At 35.9% G+C, this 16213-nt stretch overlaps 1 long non-coding RNA gene across 1 annotated transcript in view; it reads right to left on the bottom strand.

Moving 5' to 3' along the window:
• Positions 1-8034: 8034 nt before the first annotated feature.
• LOC116093769 overlaps positions 8035-16213 on the bottom strand; it is an 11227-nt gene continuing 3048 nt past the window's right edge. The window contains exon 2 of the long non-coding RNA XR_004119838.1: positions 8035-8123. This is a non-coding gene — a long non-coding RNA (uncharacterized LOC116093769). The remainder of the gene's footprint in view (positions 8124-16213) is intronic.

Raw genomic sequence — 16213 nt, 5'->3', positions numbered from 1 at the left:
AGTCAAGCAGGTGCCATGTTGGAGGATGGAGCACCTTTTGGGTATATAGTCAGGAGAAGTATAGCTGGGTCTTGAGGTAGATCAATTTCCAATTCTCTGTGAAGCCATCATTTTCATTTCTCAAAAGCACTGTACAAGTTTGCACTCCTACCAACTGTGGAGGAGCATTCCCTTTGGTCTGCATCCTCACTGGCATGCATTATCACTTGTGTTTTTTGTTTTAGCCATTCTGATTGGTGTAACATGGAATCTCAGAGCTGTTTTGGTTCGCATTTCCTTAATGGCTAAGGATATAGAACATAAGTGTTTTCGGGGCATTTGATATTACTCTTCTTAGATCTTTATTCCATTTTTAAAGTATGTAGTTTAGTTTGTTGATGTCTAGTTTCTTGAGTTCTTTATATATTTTGAAAATTAACACTTTGATAGGTATGCAGTTGGTAGAAATCTCTTGCTAACCTGTAGGCTGCCAATTAGTCCTAAACAGAAGCTTTTTCCTTTCATGAGGTTCCATTTGTTAACTTTTGATATTGTTGCCTGTACTATTGATGTTCCATTCAGGAAGTTGTTCTTTTCCCATAAATGTCTTAATTTTGTAATATTTAGTATCTCAAGATATATCATATATTTATCCATTTATAAGGTGCTTCAGAAATATCAAAAGTCTATTCTATGTTAGCCTAGCTTATTGCAAAACCTGCCATGTGATTCTTATGATACTATGGATTTATAGTTATATTGGTGTACACTCATTCTCTTAGTTTGAAAATAAATAATCAGAAACAGATTTAATGTCAAAAGATGTGTTGTATTCAAAGCCATTGGGTCACTTCCTATTCTCAATCAATGTAGTTTTCAGAGAAATAATTAGTGAGAAGTTAAGTCTTTGAATAGCACACAGGAAAAAGTACACAGAACTTGTCCTTCACTATGCATAGTTATGGTCCAAGGAGCTGTGGGTTTTGAGTAAAATACATTGGTCACATTAAATTAATATTTTGCCTAAACTATCAAGTAATAGTAATAATTACTATTATTATATATAATATTTTATATTGCTATTATTGTTATTGTTACTATTATTATTATTATTATTATTATTATTATTACTATGAGATAAATTTTCACTACTCAGTCCTCACTGCTCAAAAACTCACTATGTAGACAAGAATGACCTAAAACTTACATAGCTCCTCACTGCTCAAAAACTCACTATGTAGACAAGAATGACCTAAAACTTACATAGCTCCCACTCTGCCTCCAGTGTAATGGGAATAAAGGTATGTAGCACCATATGCAGAAATTGATTTAATTAAAATTAAAACTTTGCCTTGTGGCTAGAGAAATGGTTTGGCAGTGAGAATCACTTGCTAGTCTGCCAGAAAGCTTGAATGAGTTTGTTTCCCAGGATCATGTTTGGAAGACACCTGTAATTCTATCTCCAGGGTATCCTACATTCTCCTCTCAAGTGTATATACTCCTCCACACACAAGGTGAACAGTCTCTCTCTCTCTCTCTCTCTCTCTCTCTCTCTCTCTCTCTCTCACACACACACACACACACACACACACACACACACACACAAATACAAATACAAATTAAAGAATCCTCTAAAACGGCTTGATTTTATAGCTAAACAAGTCATAAGAATAATGATTCTTTACCTTATTTTAGTTTATGTGCAAATAAAAAACATAAAATTTTCATGTCCTCTCAAAAGCTTGACTATGGAGATATTATAAATATTTAGAAAATTTTTCTAATAAGTGCTTAACATAACTTTATAAGTGCTTTACACACACACACACACACACACACACACACACACACACACACACACACACCACACCAAAGATATACTCTAAAGCCTTAAGATACATAAGCAAAGGAGGAAAATTTAAAAGCATGCACTTCTCTCAAGTCAATCTCTTTGAGGCTGAATAGAGGACTCAGAAAACCAGTAAAAAAAAAACCCATGTTCCACAAGACTGATGGACAGTTTCCATCCCTAGAACACAAGAAAAGATGCAAGGAGAAAACTGATATCGCAGAGTTGCCTTCTGACCTCTGCACATGCACAGTGCTCAGTAGCCCAGGTTACAGTTTGTACATCGCATACACAGATGCACATTAACCTGAGTACACATAGATATGTAATGATAGGTGAAATTTTATAATAAAGTGTTTTTCTTTGCTTAAGAATCATGGTTTGCTTGCTTTTAATACTGCTATGAAAAAGTAAACTTTATTAGCTTTCCAACAGCTGGTGAGATAGGAGATAGTATAACTAGATTTATTTATTTATTTATTTATTTATTTATTTATTTATTTATTTATTTATTTATTGGATTTTTGCTTTATGTAAAAGGAACCTGAAGAATTTTTCCAAGTTTCAAGCTGCCTTTGTCATGCACAATGACAATACCTAGCTTCAAATGCAGGGTACTATTTATTCTTGCTTTATTTTTTAAGTCTTAAAATTTCATCAGTTAATCAAAGAATCCTACCTTTAGGTAGATTGATGATATATGGGTTCATAGGTAAATCTGTATAAAACATAGACTCCAAGCTGAAATGGCTTATGTAAGATTAAAGCTTAATTCTTTGTCACTTTTTTTCCAGAGATTATCCAAGGCTAACATTTCAGTTCTGTTTTAAAGAGCTCTCAAAAATCACGTTTCTTTCAGTTTCTTACCCTGCCATATTTAGGGTATGATTCACCATCCCAAACCTTCATGAAAGCTAAAACTGAAGTCATAAAATAATAATAACAATAATAATAATATTAATAATAACAATAATAACAGAGCAGAATCCCATGCCAAATCCTAGATACTGATATTAATTCTTATCTAGCGATCTACTGGCGAGAATTTAATCCTAATAATGCATAAATCTACAAATGACATTGAGACATGCAGACATCTTATGGGTTAGCGATAGATGTAGTTGCGAGAAAAAGAAGATGGGCGCTAGGGAAATTTATGTTTGTATAAGTTTTTAATAAATACTGGCACATCATTCAACTGTATTTTCCCTGCGTTATTACTGTGATTTGAATATAAAATTTCCCAACCAGTTCATGTGCTGAAGCTGAGTGACAGGCATGGCACTACTTTGTGAGGTGATAACTTAAGAGAAAGTGTCTACCGAGGATATTCCTGTGTAGGATACTGGTCCCTTTTCTGTCTCTCTGGTCTTCTGGACCAATATCCCCATAGGAGAGCAGCTTTGTTCTGTTCTTACCACAGACTATCAACAACAGAACTGTGTGAAATGTGTGACCAAACCACAATGATTCCCCTTTAAATTTCTCAGAAGGACTAATTTATCCACACTTTGCTCTTCCTTCTTCTTGAGCTTTATGTGGTCTGTGAATTGTATCTTGGGTATTCTGAGCTTCTGGGCTAATATCCACTTATCAGTGAGTGCATACCATGTGTGTTCCTTTGTGATTGGGTTACCTCACTTGGGATGATATTTTCTAGTTCCATCCATTTGCCTAAGAATTTCATGAAGTCATTGTTTTTAAGAGCTAAGTAGCATTCCTTTGTGTAAATGTACCACATTTATGTATCCATTCCTCTGTTGAGGGATATCTGGGTTGTTTCCAGTTTCTGGCTATTATAATAAGGCTGGTGTGAACATAGTGGAGCATGTGTCCTTATTAAATGTTGGAGCTTCTTCTGGGTATATGCCCAGGAGTGGTATAGCTGGGTCCTCTGGTAGTACTATGTCCAATTTTCTGAGGAACCACCAAACTGATTTCCAGAGTGGTTGTACCAGCTTGCAATCCCACCAGCAAGGGAGGAGTGTTCCTCTTTCTCTACATCCTCACCAGCATCTGCTCTCACCTTAGTTTTTTACCTTAGCCATTCTGACTGGTATGAGGTGGAATCTCAGTGTTGTTTTGATTTGTATTTCCCTGATGACTAAGGATGTTGAAAATTTCTTTAGGTGTTTCTCAGTCATTTGGTATTCCTCAGTTGAGAATTCTTTGTTTAGGTCTGTTCCCCATTTTTTAATAGGGTTACTTGTTTCTCTGGAGTGTACCTTCTTGAATTCTTTGTATATATTGGATATTAACCCTCTATTGGATGTAGGGTTAGTAAAGATCTTTTCCCAATCAGTTGATTACCATTTTGTCCAATTGCCAGTGTCCTTTGCCTTATAGAAGCTTTGCAATTTTATGAGGTACCATTTGTCAATTCTTGATATTAGAGCATAAGCTATTGGTGTTCTGTTCAGGAAATTTTCCCCTGTGCCCATGTGCTCAAGGCTCTCCTCCACTTTCTTTTCTATTAGTTTCAGTGTATCTGGTTTATGTGAAGGTTCTTGATCCACTTGGGCATGACTTTGTACCAGGACATAAGAATGGGTTGATTTGCATTCTTCTACATGCTAACCGCCAGTTGAGCTAGCACCATTTGTTGAAAATGCTGCTTTTGTCCACTGGATGTCAGCCATCAATGGGAGAAGAGGTACTTGATCCTGTGAAGGCTTGCTATCCCAGTATAGGGGAATGCCAGGACCAGCAAGCAGGAGTGGGTGGGTTGGTGAGCAGTGGGAAGGGATGGAAGTTTTAGAGGGGACAGGAGGATAGGAGATAACATTTGAAATGTAAATAAAGAAAATATCTAATAAAAAATTTCTGAAGTATTTGGTCACAGAGAAGATATGTGAGGTGCATGCTAATTTTTCTCTAAGGTACTGTTTATTGTACAGATAAAATGTTTACATTTACATTTCTGTTAACAAAAAATTTTATTTTGAGTGCAAAGAAAGTATTTGTTTTTGAGGAGTCAAAAGGAGAACCCAAGGAAAGACCAATGCTCAATAAATGTGCAGTAAATACTCAAAGGGGAAAAGGATGAAGATATCTTTAAAGAGTAATGAGCCTAACCTAGTTTATTTAGTAATTAAAATAAAGGAAATTGCAGTTGCTCAGAACATCAATTGTTGCCTTTATCTTTGGAAAACTATAAGCTGATGAACATACAATAAAGGAAACTAACAGTGAACATTAGAAAATAAGGAGAGATGGGAAATTCAAGGGAATTAAGTTAAGTCTTTCTACTAGGGACTTTTATACTGAGAAGAAGAAAAAGGGAGAGAGGCTTCTTTAAGATATAAGGCCTGTTTTAGGATAGAAAGACATCAAAAGCAATGGGTTTGCTGGGCTCACCTAAGCAGGGAGAAAACAAACTTGAAACTTAATGCCTGCTATTTAAAAGCTTGCCCCTGATAAAGCCCTCATGCTGGGTTGATTGTATACATCAGAAGCATGTGGAGTGGATGTCCTTAAAAATCAATGGAGAAAAGAAAGCTGATAACCTAGATTTTAAAATTACTAATGTTCACATAATTAACTCATTAATCATTTCAATTGGCTCAATGAAGTCCAGAGAAGACCCAAATGATAAGCCTGGTTTCTTCAGCTGTCTTCCTTTATCAACAGATGTAGCACTAGTGACAAGCCACACAATAGGCTCCATGAGTTTAATTGGAATATAGCTGAACTATTAAAATATATTTATTTTATATTATTTTCCTATCCTAATATTTAACTTGTGGACTTACTTTTAATTGCTTACATTCAACGTGTTTTACTAAAGTGAAGTTCTACTATAAACTGGAAGACATTTGTCCCTCCTAGAACTGAGCTCTTTGCAGTTGGTATATTTGTCTTGTTTTACTTAAGAGGTTTTGTATACAAACTAGATTAGCATTTGTGATGGAAAATGTAAGAGGATTCCAACTATCTTCCTACAAGGAAGACTACATTAAATAATCATGGTGTATATTTTTCAACTGCTGTTGATTATTATTCTTCCTTTGGGACCATGTGCTCTGTTTGTTTCCTTTTACTCAACAGTCATCAAGAGAGTAATGAACGACTATGACTCTTTGTGCCAAAAAAAATCAATGCAAATATACTGTCTCAAAGGATAATGACGAAGACACTAAAACTAAATGAATCATACATGATGAACATGTATATGTGCATGCACCAAGCAGAATACAGAGATCATATAATTCTAGCATGAAGAACACATGCTGTTATGTCTCTTTGAAGTGAAAGAGACACTGCTAGTCACTGTCTGATAAATGGCAGAGAATATTCACATAACATAATTTAGTTGAGTACAAGTTTTACAAGATTACAAGAACTATATTAATCTTATCACACTGTAGTTATCATTGTTAAAACCACCCCTGCAGCTATAAAATGAGCTGTGGAATGGATTTAATTTTATAGTATTACAAGTTCTGCCATTATGGCTAATATTAACTGTATAGCCTGATAAGGTCAATTGCTTTCAGTGATTCAGCCATGTGACAGAAAGAAAAGCTCTTGGCAGTTAGAACTGACTTATGGGAAATAGAAGGATAGAGAAAAGGTACCTCTTAAGTTATCACTAATAGAAAGACAAATGAATGGAACAAAATAATCAGAAAATGTAAGTGAGAGGCTTTAATGGTAGAATAAAGCTATAACATTTTGGGTCCAAATGAGTGATTATCTGGAGCTTATCTAGACTGAGAGATTTTCTTTCTTTTCTATGATGCTCTGTATAAGATATATTCTGTCTTCCTATTGTAATGAGTAAGAATGCAGTTCAGGTAAGTAATATTGTAGCCCTTGAAACTAAGAGAACTACTCAGTGTCTGTCTGCCTTTGGCCTCCACGTGAATGCAATACATGTGGACACATATATGAAAACCTATATGCACACATACATGGATTTCTTAGTAAATTAAAATAAAATTGCAAGAAGAGATAAAGGTATGATTCGAATCCCTAGAGTACAAAACACATATATGCTAAGGTGACATTTTATGAGATAATTCAACTTGTGTAATAAATATTGATAACATTAACAAACAGTAAAATTGAACCTGACAGTTAGACATGGAAGAGTACTATATCCTAAATAAAATTGTACAAAAAGTGAACTTGCTGATACACGTAAAAACTCAAATTGTCAGATCATTGTAAAAGCATGTTATTAAAACTGTAGCAAGCAGTCAAGTTCCATAGGTTGGTAAAATATTGTGAGGAATTTTTCTCAGAGTGAATCTAAAAGTTTTATTGGTACTTTTTTTTGACAATAATATTTCACAAGAACTCTAATCTAATAAAAAGGCTTTGAATACACAGTCCTGCATTCATAACTATTGTTACTGAAATTCACAGAAAGCCTCTCAAGTTGATGGATCTGGCTTAGCTGAAGCTTTATGCACTTTATTGAGTAGTAATGCCCCATTCTTCCTTTCTGCAACTCCTATAAAACATCCATTTGCTCTTTGTTCCTATAATTTGGCTCTTTTAGGTCACCCTATATTTAAGTGGAGAGTTACAGTGTCTATTGTTCTGTGCTTGATATTGTCTCACTTAGCATGATGTCCTAGGACTCATGCATATAGTCATTTATTGCATGGTTTTATTGTTTTTAAGACTGGTTAATATTCTATAGTATTTAAAAGACATCTTTTCTTTATCCATTTATTTTTCAATGGATATTTAAGCTGCTTTGACAGCTTGGCTATTGTACATAGTGTCTTTAAGAGTATTAGAATGCAAATGTCCTATGCTTAGTAATAACACAACCTCTACATATGTAGAGAACTTAACTTGAGGTCACTCCAGGTCAGTAAGATTATTTTAACAATAAAAATGATGTGTCATGGCACTCATAAGGGTGTTCTGCAACTCCTGGCAGCAGAATTCGTGGATCCAGGGAGGAGACCCACTGTGTCTCAGATTAAGGCCCACAGACACAGAGAGGTCCATAACTCCAGATATAAGTCATTGACCCAGGCAGGAAGACCAATCTGAACCAAGACAGTAGTTCAATCAAAGAGGAAGACAAACTGTAAAACAAACATAGATAGATAGATAGATAGATAGATAGATAGATAGATAGATAGATTCTATTTTCTAATCTAATTTGTTAATCTGTGTCTTGTAATTGGAGCACCAAGACCATTAACAATTGAAGTTTATGTTGAAAGATGTACAGTTTAGTCCTGTTATTTGTTGTGTGGTTTTATTTTTCTTGGATCTGTCCCAGTCCCACAAAGTAAATTGATAGCCAACTCTTCTACAACTTTGTCCATTTCTGAAAGAAAAAAAAAAGAGACAAATTAAGAAGAAAGAGAGAGAGAGAAAGAGAGAAAGAGAAAAAGAGAAAGAGAGAGAAACAAAAAAGAAAGAATGAAAGAAACTCAATCCACAACCTGACACCAGATGCATAGGTGCCAGATGAGAACAATACAAAATTTAAAAAACAAACCAAACAGTTAAAAATGTAAACTCCAAATTGTTTCCAAAGAGAACAATTAAGAAGTTTCATGCAGGCTCCCATCTGTGAACACATCGTAGCATCAGTAACAGTGTCAGGCTTAGGTGTCCCCACAATGAGATGGATCCCAAGTTGGGCCAGTCATTGGACTGCCTTTTCTTTAATATTGTCTCCATCTTTTTTGTCTTTGCAGTCCTTTTAGAAAGGAATAATTCTGGGTCAAAAATTGTGACTCTGGGTTAGTACCCTTGTCCCTTTACTTGAGACCTTGTCTATCTAGTGGAGGTGGACTCTTCAAGTTTTCTCTCCCCACTGTTGGGCACTTTTGCTATGGTCACCCCCATTGAGTCCTTAGTGTTTCTCACTGCCCAGGTCTCTCAAGAGGGTACTTTCTAGAGGGTCTCTCTGCCTCCCAACTCCAAGGCTCCTTTTTTCTATTCATTCTCTTGGCTTTCTGGGCTTCTCTCCTGCCCCCACATACCTGGATATGGCTGTCATTTTAAAGCCCCACACAAGCTGACTGAGACAGAAGCAGATACTTAAATTCAACCATTGGACTGAAGTCAGGGACCCCTAGAGTTGAATTAGGGGAAGGACTAAAAAAGTGACCCCATGGGAAGACCATAAGTCTAAACCAATCTAGACCCTAGAGAGCTCCCAGAGACTGAGCCACCAACCAGGAACATACACTGGTTGCTCTGAGGCTCCTGGCACATATATAGCAGAGGTCTGCTTGGTCTGGCCTCAGTGGGGGAAGATGTGCTTAATCCTGGAGAGACTTGAGGCCCCAGGGAAAGGGGAGGCTTGGTAGAGTAGGGAACACCATCCCGAAGGCATGGGAGAGGAGGAATGGAATGAGGAACTCTGGTGGGGGGAGGACAAAAAGGAGGGAGGCAACAACTGAAATGTAAGTAAATAAAATAATTTTAAAAATGAAAAAAGAAAAGAAGTTTCAGACAAAGAATTCAAGACTATATTCAAACAAGTTGAAGAATACTTAAATGCACTTCAAGAGAACAAAAATAATTCTTAATGAAACTAGGAAGTGGTGGTTCCAAGATTTCAAAAAAAAAAATCAATGAAGAGACAGCATTGCTGAGAATAATTAGACTGAAACAATGCTAGAAAGGAAAAATCCAAGTCAAAAGGAGAAACCAGATATCTGGGATTGGAAACAAAGGTTTGGAATTGAGTTGTTCATAAAAGTCAATAACTAAAAAATTGAACATAATAATACTTTGAGATACCACAAAGAGACCAAATACTTCAATTATGGTTATAGAAGAAGAAAAATAATCACATCAAGAGCATAGAAAATATTTTGTATAAAGTCATATAAGAACACTTCCTAAACTTAAAGAAAGATATACCCAGTGAGGTTCAAGAGGTCTTAAGAACACCAAACAGACAAACTAAGAAAATTATACTCTCCATAACTTACTATAGTTATGGCACTAGAGCCATAGGCAGAGATAGATTATTGAAAGCCAAGAGAAGGGTCAGGTCACTTTTGAAGGTAGGTCCATCTAAATACTGGCTAGTTGCTCCACTGGAACACTTAAAGTCAGACAGACCTGAAAGATGTTCTTATGTTCTAAAAGGTCATAGCATCCAGCACAGAGTATTGGACCCAATGAAACTATCTAGCAAAATTGAGGGAGAGATAATAATTTTCATATTAATATAGGTAAAGGAATTTATGACATTATAGTAACTATATAGAAGACACTAAAAGAAATATTTCAGTCTGAAAAGAAGGGTAAACACACCAAAGAGGCCAAGGAGGTTAGTAAACAACACCAGAGTAATTAATCAAAACAGATCTAAGGGAAAAAAAACCACAAAATCAATAACAGGACTTAATTGTGTATTTTTTCAATAGAAATTCTGAATGTTAATGGTCTTGATGTCCTAATTAGAAGACACAGATGAACAGATTCTTAGAGAAACAGGACAGAGAAGATATTCCAAGAAAATGGAACAAAGAAACAAACAGGTGTAGCGATCATAGTATCTGACAAAACAGAGTGTAATACAGAATCAGAATAGATAAAGATCACATCATCCTTATTAACAGCACAATTCACCGAGAGGACATCACGATCCTAAACATATATACACAAAATACAGGCTCACACAATTGCATAAAAGATACTTTACTGGTTGTTTAGCCACAGATTTGACACTAAAGAGTAGCAGTCAGGTGATTTTATATCCTATTCTTACCAATAGATAGGGCACAAAAAGATTTACTAGTGTTAAATGATACCATAAATTAAATAGACCTAACAGACAACTATAGAACATTCCCCCAAAACACTAAAGGATACATATTTTACTTGGTATCCGATGGGACTTTCTCTGAAACTGATCACCTATTGGAACAGAAAGCAATTCTCAATAAACATATGGAAATTGAAAGAACACAGTTATGAATGTTCTCTGACCCCTTGGGATAAATCTAGATATCAACAGTAGGAAACTACAGAAAGTACACATACTCGAGGAAATTAAACAACACAGTAATGGATTATAGCTGTGACAAAGAAGAAATAAAAAGTATAATTATAAAAACTCTAGAATTGAAGAAAAATAGAGACACAGCATATCAAAATATGTGGGACAAAACGAAGACAGCCCTAAGAAGAAAGTGTATGCACTAAATGCCTCCATCAAAATGATTTTAAGATTTCACATAAATAACTTAATGAAGCAGATGCGCCATAACATCTTGGAGAAACAAGGACAATAAAATGCAGAATCAGGAAACAGGAATAGATGATCAAATTAGGGCAGTAATTAATGAATAAAAATTTTAAAAAATATATAAGAGAAACAAAGTTGATTGTTTAAAAAGATAAGGAAAATCAGCAGACCATTTGCTAAGTTGACCAAAAGACTGGTAGAAAATCAAATTATAAAATCAAAGAAGACAAAGGAATCTTCACAATACATACTAGTAAAATTCAGAAAGTTAGGTGACATTCCATGAAAAAACATACATTTTATTACATTAGAAAACCAAAAAGAATGAACTCCTTGACCTATCTTCTATAGAAAAAATTAAATGAAGACAAAATTAATTATAATACAGGGTAGAACCAGTGAGGAAGTTAAAGCATTAGTAGAAAGTATCTCTGCCAAACAAATATCAGGACTGGATGGATTCACTGTAGAATTCTGACAGAATAACCAATGCCAATATTATAAAAATATTCAATAACATAGAGGAGAAAGGTTTTCAAATTCCATTTTTGGAATTACCGTAATATCCAAACCAGAAAAAGACTCCACTGCCAAAAAAATAAATAAAAGGGAATTATAGACTTTTCTCCCTGCTGAACACAGTTGCAGAAATTCCCATTAAGGTCTCCAGAACCAAATTCAAAATCAAGTAAAAGAGATAATTCCCCATGAGCATGACTTTCTTCTAGTGATGCAGGAGTGGTCCAAAATATACAAACCAGTAAGTGTAATTCATCATATAAGTATGGCAAAATTAATAAATAACTAAAAATTATTAATTAAAATAAACACAGAAAATGTCTTTCACAAATCAAAAGTACTTCATGATAAAAGTATGGGTAGGCTTGATTGATGGGCATTTATCTATATAGTAATGGCTATTGAAGACAGACCTACAGAAAATATTATACTAAATAGAGAAAACAGAAATCATCTATGTGCTTCTCCATAGAAGAGACCCTAAAGACACCATCAAAATATTTTTTGGAGCCAGGAAACACTTTTAGTGAAATGACAGGATACAATGCTTGTGCATAAAAATCAGTAAACTTCTTCTATATCAATAACAAACGAACTGAAAAATAAATTTAAAAAAAGTCAAGAAAACAACAGCATTGACAATATCTACAGAGAGAGAGAGAGAAAGAGAGAGAGAGAGAAAGAGAGAGAGAGATAGATAGATAGAGAGAGAGAGAGAGAGAGAGAGAGAGAGAGAGAGAGAGAACATCATGGAATATCATGGTAAATAGATAAAGTAGTTTTGGACAAAAGAATACTATGGTTGATATCACCTACCTAAAATTAAATTATACTACAGAGCCATAGTAATACAATCAATATGGTACTGGCACAAAAACAGATATTAGGTCATTGGAATAGAAGATACAGATACAAGTCCACACAAATATAGTTGCCCTGTTTTAACAAGGTTCTTAAAATATACATTAGAAAAATATATGACAGTAAGCAACATAGTGAAAGAAGGATTAATTTTGCCAATGATGTGAGAATGTTTAATAATAGTAGAGAAACTATGGCAGAGTTCAGTGTGAGTGTAACTAACAGACAAGAAATGGAGAACTCTGGGCCAGGCGTGGTGGCACACGCCTTTAATCTCAGCACTTGGGAGGCAGAGGCAGGCAGATTTCTGAGTTCGAGGCCTGGTCTACAGAGTAAGTTCCAGGACAGTCAGGGTACACAGAGAAACCCTGTCTCAAAACAAAACAAAACAAAAAAAAATGGAGAACTCTGGCCAGAACAGGGTCTGGCATTAAACTTCAGGGTTTAACACACACACACACACACACACACACACACACACACACACACACACACACACACACGCCAAGGAAACAATTCCTCTAGCTAGGATCTTTCTATTAAGGTTTCTACAACTTTCACAAATAGACTCACCAGCTATGACCCAAGTGTCCAAACACACAAGTCTTTGAGGGACATTTCATACCTAACCATAAAATTCTATTAAAATATAGCATGTATACATACAAATCAGCATCTACATGTTGCTAGTTAAGAGTTTAAGTGGTAAAAATGATTTTAAACTATTAGAAATACTATTCAATCTAACTATCACCACCTTGCCATCCATCAGGCTCCTAGAGTTTTGTTCACTCTGTATGAACAGAAATCCCAGGTAAATTGTGTGAAGATCTCCAGAGCAGACATTACCAAGCTTTGTAACCCTTGGCTTGCTGTGAGTGGCAGGCAGAACAAACCAACAACTAAGACAGATGGTACCCTGTGGTGTCACAGCTGTTGCATGGGTCGAGGCAGTGCAATCTTTAGCCCTCTAATGGCAAGTGTTACAGCTGTCTTGTGGACCTTGATATTGGGATTCTCTAGCACTTCGTAGTGGTGCAGCAGTGCGTGTTGTAACTCCTAGGTCTAGAGTCTGAGACCCCTGGCCTTCAAAGGCTCACATCTGGAATTCTTTCATTGAAAGTGACCTGTAGAATTTTTTCTCTTATTACTTTCTGTTCTTTAGAGTCTGATCTCCACATCCTCCTACCCCCACCCCTTTACTTCTGACTTGCTTTTTCTTATTTCTTCCCTCCCCCCATAACATTTCAGCTCCTTCTCATCATGGCACTGTCACAGCTGCCGCTCCTGGAGCAGAAACCACTATCATTTTTTCCTTCTTCTGCCACTGCTGCTGATGTCACAAGCGCACAGCATCTGTCTCAGATACCACTCCATTGCCAGCTCCCACTGCTGTCATCATAAGTACCCCTCAGCTGCTCCATGCCATTACCATCCACCCATCCCCACTGCAGCCTCAGTGCTGCTGCTGGCCAGGCTGTTGTCTCCTACAGCTCCAAAGTTGTGGGGGCCACTTATGAAAGCCTACCATGAATGCAGTCTCGCTGGTCAGTCCCTCTACTCGCATGGCTCTGCTACTGACCTGCTACCATTACAGGTCTGCAACTGATGCTCCACTATCACAGATGCCACCCCTGGTTTTTGTAGGACACCAGCTCAGCCTGTTCTGCTAATGATGTTTATCAAAATAGACAAGGAAACCCACTAAAGAGGAGCCTCTTAATGAGCTTAATGTTACAGCCCCGGGTGTCGTTCTAGCCCATCCTGCTCTCAACATAAACTAAACTATGTGCATATGTGGCGCGCGTGTGTGTGTGTGTGTTTGTGTACAGAAGACCTTCATGGATGTACAGGATTATATTTGTACCACATGTGGTACTGTCACTTTTGCACAGTTACAATAATTCCTCTTCTGGGTTGCCAGAGTAATAGCACATTCTCTGGCCTAGGTGCAACACTTTCATAGAAAGTCTCTGGAGGAGTAACTAGAAATGTGATGGCTCAGTTTGCATCTCAAGAAGCCAGAGTAACTCTCATTATCAGTCAGATGCAACATTCATGCAACTTCTTCAAGACAAAGATGTTAGTGGAAATGGATACTTGACTTACCAGTTTATTTTCATTGTATCCATAAGGCTAGTGTAGATGGATGCTTGACTGATAGCCCTATGCTCATGGCATCCAGGGCACTGAATATGGATATTTAATAAATGTCAAGTAGAGGATCAAAATTTCTCTTTCCTTTTAATATTCATTTGTTCATAGAAAACATATATAGAAGGAGTATTTACTAGTAGGACTCAAAATTGTCATTAGCAATAATTTCCTAGGGTGTTGAATAGTCCTTTATACTTCACCAGTACTCCAGAATATGAGGTCCCTTAACTCACTCAGCATAACTAACTCCATTCTACATCAAAATATATACAGAAATAAAGTATATCCACAAAAGGTCATGAACATTATATAATATATTTAAAATGTGACAAGACTAGGTCCAGTTAATTACAGTAATATTTATTTAGCTCATATAAAATATATTAGCATCCAACAAATGTAAAATTGCAGTAAATGTTTACCCCTTTGGACATGGAGATCTATTGTGTAGTTTATATGTCAGTTTGTACTAGCGTGTGTCATATGCACTCTAGATATATACATGTGCTAAGTAGATGAGATGTGCTATTGCTTTCCAAATGAGACAGTTCAATTACAAGGCAATATATGCCTCGGTTCACATATTTTATTTCAGAAAGAGAGAGAGAGAGAGAGAGAGAGAGAGAGAGAGAGAGAGAGAGAGAACAGTTTTATCAGCTGATAGGGTATATTTTCTTATATATCTTTATAGTGTTTGTTACAATGAATTATATATTTAAAAACAAATATTTCTCATGCTTATGAAGTGGCAGAGTTAATATTGTGAATAAAGCCTTCTCAAAAAAAAATCAAATAACATTTAGCACAATATCCAGCAAACTCCAAAGTAATTATCCAGAGAAATTAACGTAATTTTAAATTTCACATGGAAACACAAAAAAACAAGGATAGCCCAAACAATTCTGGTCAATAAAAAGAAACAGCTGGAGCTATCAACATCACAGATTTCCAATTATACCACAGAAGTAGAGCAACAAAAGTAGCACAATATTGGCATAAAAACAGGCACATTGATCAATAGTAAGATTGAAAACCACACATAAGAGACTGAGATCACATAATAGAGAAATGACAGCATCTTTGATGAACAGTTCTAAACAAACTAGAGAACTATGTAGAAGACAAGACTGAATCTTTATCTATTATCCTGCATAAAACTCAATTCCAAATGGACCAGGACCTCATCATAACACTTGTCATCCTGACTCTGATAGAGGTAAAAGTAGGAAATATAACTGAGATTATTGTCACATGAAAGGACTTTCTCAACAGGATGCCAGTAGTGAAAGCATTATGGCCAATCATTAATAAATGGGACCTCATGAAATTAAAATATACACCTGTAAAATATAGTATACCATAATTTGAATAAAGAGTTAGTCTAAAGAGTAGGGGAAAATCTTTATTAACTATACACCTAAGAGAGAACATAGAGTGGAGAAGAAGCATAGAGCATAGAGACCTAAGAGTTTTTTATCTTAGCCATTCTGACTGGAGTGAGGTGAAATCTCAGGGTTGTTTTGATTTGCATTTCCCTGATGACTAAGGATGTCGAACATTTCTTTAGGTTTTTCTCAGCCATTCAGAGTTCCTCAATTGAGAATTCTTTGTTCAGCTCTGTACTCCATTTTTAATGGGGTTATTTGGTTCTCTGGAGTCTAACT

Source organism: Mastomys coucha, unplaced genomic scaffold (genome assembly GCF_008632895.1).
Source record: "Mastomys coucha isolate ucsf_1 unplaced genomic scaffold, UCSF_Mcou_1 pScaffold16, whole genome shotgun sequence".
NCBI lineage: Eukaryota > Metazoa > Chordata > Mammalia > Rodentia > Muridae > Mastomys > Mastomys coucha.
This window is presented reverse-complemented; position numbering and strand designations above follow the sequence as displayed.